Here is a 12,436-nt window from a genome sequence, read left to right on the forward strand (position 1 = left end):
TCTTTATCACTTTCAGTTTATTAACTGAATTGCTTGAGGACAAGCAAAGGTTTAAGCTTGGGGGAGTTGATACGTCTCCAACGTATCTACTTTTCCAAACACTTTTGCCCTTGTTTTGGACTCTAACTTGCATGATTTGAATGGAACTAACCCGGACTAACGCTGTTTTCAGCAGAATTGCCATGGTGTTATTTTTGTGCAGAAATAAATGTTCTCGGAATGACCTGAAAATCAACGGAGATTATTTTTCTAATATATAAAAAATACTGGCGAAAGAATCAAGGCTAGGGGGCCCACACCCTATCCAAAAGGGTGGGGGCGTGCCTACCCCCCTTGGGCGCGCCCCCTGCCTCGTGGGCCCCCTGGCGCTCCACCGACCTCTACTCCAACTCCATATATTCACTTTCGGGGGGGAATCAGGAAGAAGGATTCATCGCCTTTTATGATACGGAGCTGCCGCCAAGCCCTAAACTCTCTCGGGAGGGCTGATCTGGAGTCCGTTCGGAGCTCCGGAGAGGGGAATCCGTCGCCATCATCATCATCAACCTTCCTCCATCACCAATTTATGATGCTCACCGCCGTGCGTGAGTAATTCCATCGTAGGCTTGTTGGACGGTGATGGGTTGGATGACATTTATCATGTAATCAAGTTAGTTTTGTTATGGTTTGATCCCTAGTATCCACTATGTTCTGAGATTGATGTTGCTATGACTTTGCTATGCTTAATGCTTGTCACTAGGGCCCGAGTGCCATGATTTCAGATCTGAACCTATTATGTTTTCATGAATATATGTGAGTTCTTGATCTTGTCTTGCAAGTCTATAGTCACCTATTATGTGTTATGATCCGTTAACCCCGAAGTGACAATAATCGGGATACTTACCGGTGATGACCGTAGTTTGAGGACTTCATGTATTCACTATGTGTTAATGCTTTGGTCTGGTACTCTTTTAAAAGGAGGCCTTAATATCCCTTAGTTTCCAATAGGACCCCGCTGCCACGAGAGGGTAGGACAAAAGATGTCATGAAAGTTCTTTTCCATAAGCATGTATGACTATATTCGGAATACATGCCTACATTACATTGATGAACTGGAGCTAGTTCTGTTTCACCCTATATTATAACTGTTGCATGACGATCACATGCGACATAATTCTCCATCACCGATCCAATGCCTACGAGCTTTTCATATATTGTTCTTCATTTATTTACTTTTCCGTTGGTACTATTACAATCAGTATAAAACCAAAAATATTACGTTTGCTACCATTACCACTACTATCATATTACTTTGCTACTAAACACTTTGCTGCAGATATTAAGTTTCCAGGTGTGGTTGAATTGACAACTCAACTGCTAGTACTTGAGAATATTCTTTGGCTCCCCTTGTGTCAAATCAATAAATTTGGGTTGAATACTATACCCTCGAAAACTGTTGCGATCCCCTATACTTGTGGGTTATCAACCCAAAATTCAACGGATCTCGACAAACACACCGCAAAAAGAATTACATCGAGTAGATCTCCAAGAGAATCGAGGAGAACTTTGTATTGAGATCCAAAGAGAGAGAATAAGCCATCTAGCTAATAACTATGGACCCGAAGGTCTATGGTAAACTACTCACACATCATCAGAGAGGCTATGGTGTTGACGTAGAAGCCCTCCGTGATCGATTCCCTCTCTGGCAGAGCACCAGAAAAGGCCCCAAGATGGGATCTCACAAGTATAGAAGGTTGCGGTGGTGGAAATAGGGTTTCGTGGTGCTCCTGGATGTTTTCGGGGTATATGGGTATATATAGGAGGAAGAAGTACGTCGGTGGAGCTGTGAGGGGCCCACGAGGTTGGGGGCGCACCTACCCCCCTGGGCGTGCCTCCCTGTTGTCGGATTTCGGGTTCCGGCAGACCCTTGAGGTTCGAACACTGGGGTGCGCGCGGAAATTTCGCCTCCTACCTTCCTGCACCCCTCCGTCACGCAAAGATCTAAGCTATGGAAAGAACAACACGAGAGACACAGGGTTTATACTGGTTCGGGCGACCGTTGTGGTGTAATACCCTACTCCAGTGTGTGGTCTGGTGGATTGCCTCTTGGGCTGATGATGATGAACAATACAAGGAAGGACAGCCTCGCGAGGGTCTGTTCTTGGCTGGGGGGAAGAACTGCCGGGAGGAGTTCAGTCACCCTTCTCTCTCTTTCTCTCTTCTTGGTTGTCCTCCTTCTTTTTTTCATCCTGCGGGTGGCTGGTCCTATTTATAGAGGCCCTGGTCCTCTTCCCAAATATCGAGCGGGAAGGGAGCCAACAATGGTGGGCTAATTTGAAAGGGGACAGCTAGTACCAGTTATCCTGACAAAAGTAGTCTTCGCCTGCACAAAGCTCTGGTGGTGACGCCGTCTTGGGCTCCACAATGACCTCCATCTTGCAGTCCTCCTGGTCTTGGTCTTGTCGCACCGAAATGGCAACCTTTGCCTGATGCCTTGGTACTCCGCGGCTGCGCTTGCCCCCTTTGCACCAAAGGGGAAAGGAGGACATTGCGCGGGCTGGCGCCCGCCTGGCGCCCTTGGTCATCATGGCTTGCGTCACGGGCACCTTGTGAGGTACCCCGCCTTGATCTCTCCGCCTCCTCGCGAGCCAGCCTGATGAGGCCGTGCCTGAGGGACCTCCGCGTCGTCCGCCCCGCGAGGCTTGGCCCCTCGCGAGGGTCTTGAGTCTGTGTTGGTGAAGATGGGCCGTGCTGGGCCCCCTTTTGACCCACACCGCAGGCCGCAGGCAGGCAAGTCTGGGGACCCCCGTTCCCAGAACGCCGACAGTAGCCCCCGGGCCCAAGGCGCACCCGGACTTGGCCATGCAGGGAGGTGGAAGGGCAAGAGCGAAGCGCCGCGGGCCCTAACAGCCTGCGGCCTCGGGTGCCGCGTGGCGGTTGATTGGACGTGGGCGCCTTAGCAACCGCGCGAGTTGATAAAGGAGCGACATCCGCCTAGGCTTTGCTTCTTGCTTTCCCCGATTGCTGCTCAGATCCTCTTTCTTGCGCCTCTCCTTCCTTCCTCCAAAATTTCCAGATCTACTCCGACCGTGTGACCTAGGAAGCCATGGTGCCTCGTCAGCCCCCGGCCGTAGCTTGGTACTCGTCTGACCTAGACTCGCCGAACGTGTCAGAGGTGAGCCTTGCCCGGTTGCGCCGGATGGCGATGGCGCGGGGCATCAACGGGGCGAAGGTGTTCAAGGCCGGCTCCGCCACCCCTCAGGGTCAAGGGAGCACCTTCTATCCGTTCTTCGTAAGTGCCATTGCTGCTGGCCTGGTGCCTCGCTTCTCCGAGTTCTTCTTCTCTGTCCTCCGCCATTATAAGCTACAGGCTCTGCATCTCCACCCCAACTCCGTCCTTCTCCTGGCAATCTTCGCCTATTACTGCGAGGCTCACGTAGGGGTGCAGCCCTCAGTGGCCTTGCTGCGCCACTACTTCTACCTCCGGACCTCTCGCGGTCCTGCTTCCGCGTGCGCGAGCCTCATCGCGTATGGTGGCGCCATTGCCATTTCGAACCCCGGGAAAAGGATTGAGGACTTCAGGAGCAAGTGGGTCTTGGTGGATGCTGGGCGCATCCACCCTCGGCTGATCTTGCCCACGGAGCAGCCCACGAGCTCCAGCGATTGGGGTCGAGCGGAGCTCGCGGACCCCTGCGCGAAGCTGGTGTTGGAGAAGATGGACGCGGATCTGAGGCCGGCCAACATGGCGGCGGCGAAGCTGACCGGCGCATCGCTGCTGAGGGAATTCCTGGAGCACCAGCAGGCTTCGCTTCGGCAGTACTCACTTTCGATGTGGAGGCCCCGTCCAAGCCCCGCGGCCTTGGCCGACGGAGATCTGGATGCGGTCCTCCAATCTCTGGTCGGGGGCGATGTGGCGAGGTTGGTGGGCGCTCCTACGCCCTTGTTCCTCCGTGACGACTGGGAGCAGGTAGTGGAGTCCATGCCCGTCTCCAACGGGGATGGGCTCGTGCCCATGGAAACTCCCAAGGAACCGGTGGACGTTCCCTCCGACGACTCCATCAAAGAGGAGGAAGGAGGGGAGCGGGAAAAAGGGCCTGACTCCGAGGCGACTGACGGAGAGTCGAGGGCTCCCCTCCCCCGGCGTAGGTCCCGCGTTCTCCGCTTCTCTCCGAGCGATGGCGACGAGGATGACGACGAGGATGACGACGAACAGGACGGCGGGAGCTTGCCCCCGATCCCGAAGAAGGACAGGACCGGGCTGATCTCCCGCGGGTCTGCCCCGGCCCCGAGGCGGACCGCAGACGCACCTTCCGCTTCCAAGCTTCCCGAGGTTGACCCTTCCAGCCAGCTTTCAGGCTTCAAATTTGGCCGGAGGCCGCTTGAGCTCACTGGCGACGACCCGTAAGCATTTGATTCTTGTCTTTATTTCTTGCTCTGCTTCTGAGGCTTGACGTCCGCATCTCTTGGATAGGCTGGCGCCCGCAGCAAAGAAGTCGGGGAGCTCCTGAGGTTCCATCCATGGCAGCGCCTCTGCCCGCGAAGGAGGGTGACCGCAACACACAGGCTTCTCCTGTCCGGTCGTCCTCGCGAGGCCTGGCTGAGCCGGCTGGGGCGAGCTCAGCCCCCACGGCCCAAGTGCCTCCCGAGGTGGCCTTGCCTGCCGCCGCCACTACAGCCGTTGGGGCGCGGCAGACTCCACCTCAGGATGTTGTGGCCGCGCTGCCGCCTTCTCCTCCTACTCCACCGGCTGATGTCTCTCCGACTCCTTCTGCCATTCTGGATCATGCTATTGCTAAGCTGGACTGACTACGGCAGGATCTTCTTGGTGCTGAGCCTCGCTTGGTGGCCGGGCGCTTGGAGCTGCCTTCAGGATGGGTTCGCTCCGACGCTTTGATTCGGGTGGCGCTGGTCCAGGCCTCGACCGCTTGCGACGAGGAGAAGTAGGCCGTCCTTGAGGCGAAGGCTGCTCGTGACGCAGCCCTGGGGGAGGTGGTCGACGTCCGTGGTCGTTGCAAGGCACTGGAGGATGAGCTGCAAGGCCTGCGGGACCAGCTCGCGAAAGAGGTCCACCTTCGCCAAGAGCAGGAAGAAGGCGTGAAGGCTCGCGAGGCGGCCATCAAGGAGAGGGAGGTCAAGCTCAGGAAACGCCGCGACCGCCTAGGCGCGCTGGAGCAGGAGTTGGGGGCAAGGAAGGCCGAGCTGGACGACAAGGCCCTGGTTCTTGCCGAGGACCGCGTGGCCTTCACGAAGATGGAGGCGAAGGCTCGCTCCTCGCTGAGGACGCTTTACGACAGCGGCCTGGAGAGCCCGCTGGCTGGCGCCAAGGACGGCCCCGCCAAGATGCTTCCCTTCCTGGTTCGTGCTCTTGAAGATGTCGCCCTGGGCCTTGGCCCCACGGCCGAGGCCAAGGCGCCTGTCCTGTCTTCTGCAGCACTGACGCGGGTCCTCACCCACATCTACCTTCGCGATCCCGGTGTCGACCTCGACAGCCTGCTGGAGCTAGTAAGTGGCGAGCGTGCCGAGGCCGTGAAGGGTCGCGTGGAGGCTCTGCTAGGGAAGTTCCGGGCCTTCAGCACCAAGCCGAGGCAAGGCGCTGCCGACCCCACTGCTCCATGAGGTGAACCCACTCTGCGCTGCTCCACCGCCGACAAGTGACTCCATTGTGGGTCCTGTCCTGCCTTTAATTCCTGCACATGTATCATGCCTCGGGGAGGCATTTAAACTTGCGTTTGGCATTGAGATAACAGTGTGGACTGTAATATTTGCTTTTGAATTCCTTGAAATTGGCGCTTTTCCTTCCTACTTGCTTATGTTCTATGTCGGCAGAGCCCGGCCCCGCGCATGCCTCACACAGCGTTGGTCCCGACCGAAAATCAGGACGAGGCCAAGGAGTGAGGGGCTACGTGACAAGTTAGGCTCCTGAGTCGTGATGCTCAGGAGTCCCCCTTGGCGCACGAACAGCAAGTAGGGAGGTGTGATGTGGGTGGATCTACCGTTCTACATCTGCAGAGCCCGGCCGCGCGCATACCTCAACCGTTGTTAGCCTTTCGGAACTAAGGAGTGAGGGGCTACGTGACCAGTTAGGCTCCTGAGTCGTGATGCTCAGGATTCCCCCTTGACGCTCAAACGGCCTTCATACCTTGGCTCCGCTCGGGGAGAGACGCGTGACGAACCAGGCCCGGGGGGACCTAGCTGGACGGCGTGCGTCTGGGTGTGACCTAGGCATAGCCCCCGTGCCCAGCCCCCTCACGCGGCACTCCCGAGGGGAGGCGTTACGATGAGGCTAGACACTGAGCTCTGGGCTCCCTGAGGTTGATGCGGCCCGGGGGCCACCCTTAGTTGTTTATCACCAGCTCGGAGCATAGCGCTTCCGTATGTGTACGGGCATAGCCGCTCCTCGGCAGTGTCGTCAGCCAGCGCGGATCATGGTGCTTCCATTGGTACGTGGGAGGGGGCCCCCCTCCGGGAGGAGCCCCCGGGGCGTGTACAGCCCCGCCCTGACACGTGGCTGGCACGGTAGGGCCTGGCGAGGTGTATCTGGGCACCCGTCAGCCAGCGCGGGACTCACGGGGCCCTACCTCTAGGCGGGTTGCGCCTGGCACTGGGCCTTATCTTGTGATGTGCCCCTGCAAATTTGGTTAGATGTCGGCACTCTACGTCCTCGGGTCCCAGCCCTCGAGCTGGTCTCAGCCGTCGCTGGTATGCCAGGTCGTGATGCCGTGGACAAGGCCAGAGGGTGAGGGCTGGAGAGCCAGTAAGAGCCCTGAGTCGCGATGCTCAGGTACCCCCCTCCCTTTAACGTGCAAGTGGTCGGCATGGAGAAGAAGAGGTGCCGTGGACCGGCATCAAATAATCAAGCATGGTGGGTCTAACGCCTAACCGGAAATAAACGCAAATGGAATACATGCCGCTGGGCCTGGCCCGAGCGACTTGGGGATCATGTAGCCCGAGGGGCGCCCCCAACAAAGTAAGCTAACAACATGAAATAAAAGGGATACACGCCGCAGGGACGGACCCACGCGGCCTGGGAATAATGCAGCCCTGGGGGGGGCGCTCCCAGCTGGAAGTGAAACTTGAAAGATGTCACCTGATGACGTTGAGGACGAAGGGGTGTTGGTGTAGCAGACTTGGTGGGCTGCAAAAGCCGATCCTCACGAGCCCCGGGGCCCAGGGGTCTCAGGAGGTTCCGGAGGCGCTGGCGGCTCCTCGTGGACCATCTCCATCCCCGCCAGGGCTGCGGAACGCCTAGCCTCTCGTGCCCCCATGATGCCCCTCATGAGGCACTGGTACGTGGCAGCCGTGTTCGACAAGCCATAAGGCATGCGAACGTAGTTGTGGGGTAGACCTCCGCAGCACCCCACTCGCGAGGGCCAGAGGCGCTCCAGAGAGGCGACTCGGTTGAGCCCTGGTATGTCGATGCAGATGCGCAGCCCTCCATCCTCGCCTGGATGGAGAGCCACTGCTGGTAGGCGGCGGCCGCCTTTCATGACTCTTGACTCCTGTAGCTCCTGAATGGCCTTGCTAATGAACTGCTGAGGGTCCGGCTCTTCTTGCCTTGCTCCTTCTTGAGGGAAACGTGCTTCAAAACACGCCTCCATGTGGTGCCCAAGCGCCTCCCTCGTGACCCTAGCTAGGTCGGTGGCCCTCCAGGGGAGAGCCCCCGAGCCCTACCTGAGGAGGGCGTCGGGCGCGCTTTCCTATGTGATGGAAGGAGGTTCCCCCTGGGTAGGCGCGGGCCCAGAGGGGCCTTCCTCCTGAGTGGTCGGGCCAGACGATGTCTTCTTCTTCTTGGGGGCGTTCTCAGGAGGCCTCCTGCTTCCGTGATCCAGGTCTTCTAGTGACGCGGCCTGAAAGGCTTGTTCCAGGGAACACACCGCGTCCTTCTCTTCACAGGGCACCGTGATGACTCCGCCACTTCCTGGCATCTTGAGGACGTTGTAGCCGTGGTGAGTTACGGCCATGAACTTGGCCAGCGCTGGGTACCCAAGGATGGCGTTGTACGGCAGGCAAATGTGAGCGACGTCGAAGTCGATGAGCTCGGTGCGGTAGTTGTCGCGTGCCCCGAAGGTGACAGGGAGGCGGACCTGCCCAATCGGGACCGTGGAGCCGTCGGTGATTCCGGAGAAAGGCTTGGTTGGCTGAAGATGGCTGTAGGGCACTTGGATATTGTTGAGTGTTTCCACGGGCAGGACGTTGAGCCCTGCCCCACCATCGATGAGGGTCCTGGTGACCACCACCTTGCTGACGATTGGGGAACAAAGCATCGGGAGGACTCCGGCTGTAGCCGCACACTTGAGCTGATCTGCTGAGCTGAACGTGATGGCGCACGCCGACCACCTGAGAGGGCGCGTGGCTTCGAGCCTGGGGAGGACTGCATTCACTTCGTGGGCGAACTGCTTGAAGATGCGTTGAGAGGCTGGGGCTTGAGCCCTGCCCAGGATGCAGGCGATCGCGTGCGGCTCCTGGAAGCCCCCATCCCCCTCGTCCTGGTGGCAGCCCTCGTTTCTCCTTGGCTGCGGCGGCAGCGGAGGGAGGCCTGCGTTGCCTTGCGGGCGATCCTCGCGAGGCTGATCCCTCCAGTCTCCCTCGCGAGGCAGGTCTTGCCAGCGATCCTCGCGAGATTGATCGCGCCACCCTTGGCGCGGGCCATGGTCTTCCCAGCGTCCTGTGTTCCTTCCTCCTCCTCGATCGTGGCCCCGGTCACCGCGGTCAGGGCGACGGCCGATTCTTCCTTCTCGCACGGCTCGGAGCTCCTGACATTCGTTGGTGTTGTGGGTGTGGAGGTCGTGGTACACACAGTACCGGCTGCCCTTGGAAGGTTCGAGCTGATCTCTACCCCGCTTGGTGTCTGGTTCTGCCGCGAGCACGGCAGCCCCCTTGCACTTCACATCCTTGGCCTTGGGCTTATTATCTTATGGGTCTGCGGCAGGAAGCTTGAGGACGGAGAGACGCCCTTCCTCAGCCCTGGCACACTTGGTTGCCAAGTTGAACAGCTCCAAGGTAGTGCACAGGTCTTCATGCATCACCAGCTCCTCCTTCATCTTGACATCGCGCACGCCGTCGGAGAAGGCTGAGATGATGGCCTCCTCAGTCACCTTGGGAATCTTGAGGCGTGCGTTGTTGAAGCGCTGGATGTACTTCTGCAGGGTCTCCCCGGGTTGTTGCTTGATGCGGCGCATGTCGCTCATGGCGGGTGGCCGGTGCGAGTACCTTGGAAGTTGGCAATGAAGCGGGTGCGCATCTCGTCCCAGGAGGAGATCGTGCCTGGAGCCAGGTTCAGGAGCCAGGTGTTGGCCCCGTCCTTCAGCGCCATGGGGAACCGTTCGCCATGACCTTCTCGTCTCCATTGGCAGCTTCGATGCCCAGCTCGTAGAGCTGGAGGAACTCCGCAGGGTCAGCCGTGCCGTCGTAACGAGGAGGCAGGTCTGGCTTGAACTTGCCGGGCCACACGACGCTGCGTAGCTCGGTGGTGAAGGCGCGGGAGCCTGCTGTGGCCACGGGAGGCGTCGGGTGGCGGAGAGCTTGGTCTTGCATGTCCCCCCGCGCTGCAGCTGGGAGCAGCGCGGGGTCTTGACGCGTGGGAGCAGGAGCATGGTCGCGACGTGCTGGAGCAGGGAGTGCCCGGGCAGCTTCTTGCGGGCCAGGGACTTCTTGGCAGCTCTGCTCTTGCCGCGCTGGCACCTGATGGAGCGGGTTCCGCCCAGGGGCCACGCGCCTTGGAGCCATGGCGCCTTCCTGAGGAGGAGGCGGCCGCGGCACCGCCGAAGCTTCATCGCCCGCGCGGGGCGGGGTGCGGTGCAGCGGAACGGACGGCGCAGGAGAGCCCCCTGCGGCACAGACGAGCTCGGCGACGCGGTCGAGCCATTCTTCGTAGACGTCGTCGACGGGACGGTAGCGCAGGAGCTCGTTCGCCGCGATGAGCGCAGCTCAAGCCTCCATGGGCGCGCGGAGCGTGCGGGACGAAGAACCAGCTGGGGTGAGCGAGGGAGTTGCGGTGCGGCCGTCTTGCCACACGGGCGGATGCTGAGACGATGCTTGCTGCTCGTCCCCCGCCGGGCCGGTGGCGGCATTGACGGCAGGTGACGGGGAATGGCGAGGACGCCCACCGGCAGGGGCCATTTGGGCGACGCGGGAAGTGAGAGTGGCCCGGCGCTCGGCGCGGGCCCGACGAGCGTCAGACATGGGCGTGATGGTCGAAGGAGAACGGGGTGGTGGAAGACGAATTTCGGCGCACCCCTACCTGGCGCGCCAAATGTCGGATTTCGGGTTCCGGCAGACCCTTGAGGTTCGAACACTGGGGTGCGCGCAGAGATTTCGCCTCCTACCTACCTGCACCCCTCCGCCACGCAAAGATCTAAGCTATGGAAAGAACAACATGAGAGACACAGGGTTTATACTGGTTCGGGCCACCGTTGTGGTGTAATACCCTACTCTAGTGTGTGGTGTGGTGGATTGCCTCTTGGGCTGATGATGATGAACAATACAAGGAAGAACAGCCTCGCGAGGGTTTGTTCTTGGCTGGGGGGATGAACTGCCAGGAGGAGTTCAGTCACCCTTCTCTCTCTTTCTCTCTTCTTGGTTGTCCTCCTTCTTTTTTTCATCCTGCGGGTGGCTGGTCCTATTTATAGAGGCCCTGGTCCTCTTCCCAAATATCGAGCAGGAAGGGAGCCAACAATGGTGGGCTAATTTGAAAGGGGACAGCTAGTACCAGTTATCCTGACAAAAGTAGTCTTCGCCTGCACAAAGCTCTGGTGGTGACGCCGTCTTGGGCTCCACAATGACCTCCATCTTGCAGTCCTCCTGGTCTTGGTCTTGTTGCACCGAAATGGCAACCTTTACCTGATGCCTCGGTACTCCATGGCTCTGCTTGCCCCCTTTGCACCAAAGGGGAAAGGAGGACACTGCGCGGGCTGGCGCCCGCCTGGCGCCCTTGGTCGTCATGGCTTGCGTCACGGGCACCTTGTGAGGTACCCCGCCTTGATCTCTCCGCCTCCTCGCGAGCCAGCCTGATGAGGCCGTGCCTGAGGAAGCTCCGCGTCGTCCGCCCTGCGAGGCTTGGCCCCTCGCGAGGGTCTTGAGTCTGTGATGGTGAAGATGGGCCGTGCTGGGCCCCCTTTTGAGCCACGCCGCAGGCCGCAGGCAGGCAAGTCTGGGGACCCCCGTTCCCCGAACGCCGACACTTGCCTCGTGGCCTCCTTGCTTCTTTCTTAACGTCCACTCCAAGTCTCCTGGATTATGTTTGTTCCAAATGTAACTCTCCCGAAGGTTTCATTCCGTTTGGACTCCGTTTGATATTTCTTTTCTGCGGAACACTGAAATAGGAAAAAAACAACAATTTTCTCAGGGCCTTTGGTTAGTAGGTTAGTCCCCAAAATAATATAAAAGGTAAATTAAAGCCCATTAAACATCCAAAACAGATAATATAATAGCATGGAACAATCAAAAATTATAGATACGTTGGTGACGTGTCATCACACAACGTTTACCATACGTACATGCTACGGGACTTGCAAACTCTAACACAAGTATTTCTCAAATTCACAACTACTCAAATAGCATGACTCTTATATTACCATCTTGCATGTTAGTAGGTCTCTCCCAAAAGGTGTGTACAGCAAGGATGATTGTGGTAAACTAAAAATCAAAGACTCAAATCGTACAAGACGCTCCAAGCAAAACACATATCATATGGTGAATAAAAATATAGCCTCAAATAAAGTTACCGATAGACGAAGACGAAAGAGGGGATGACTTCCGGGGCATCCCCAAGCTTAGGCTTTTGGTTGTCCTTGAATTTTCCCTTGGGGTGCCATGGGCATCCCAAGCTTAGGCTCTTGCCACTCCTTATTCCAAAATCCATCAAATCTTTACCCAAAACTTGAAAACTTCACAACACAAAACTTCAACAGAAAATCTCATGAGCTCCGTTAGTATAAGAAAACAAACCACCACTTCAAGGTACTGTAATGAACTCATTATATATTTATATTGGTGTTAAACCTACTGTATTCCAACTTCTCCATGGTTCGTACCCCCCGATACTAGCCATAGATTCATCAAAATAAGCAAACAACACACGAAAAACAGAATCTGTTAAAAACAGAACAGTCTATAGTAATCTGTAAGTTTCGAATACTTATGTAACTCCAAAAATTCTGCAAAATTAGGATGTCCTAAATAATTTGTATATTGATCTACTGCAGTTGGAATTGGTACTTTATCGCTCTCTGGTAAAACATAAAAATTATTGCCGTGAGCGCATACTTTTTTTCAGCAAGATCAAACAACAATCATCCAAGAATATCCTAAAGGCTTTACTCGGCACGAACACTAATTAAAACACAAAAACACAATCGTAAAAGAGGATAGATGATTTATTTATTACTAAACAGGAACAAAAAGCAAGGAACAAAAATAAAATTGGGTTGCCTCCCAACAAGCGCTATCGTTTAACGCC

The sequence above is a fragment of the Triticum dicoccoides genome, chromosome 1A, assembly GCF_002162155.2.
Source record: "Triticum dicoccoides isolate Atlit2015 ecotype Zavitan chromosome 1A, WEW_v2.0, whole genome shotgun sequence".
Lineage (NCBI taxonomy): Eukaryota > Viridiplantae > Streptophyta > Magnoliopsida > Poales > Poaceae > Triticum > Triticum dicoccoides.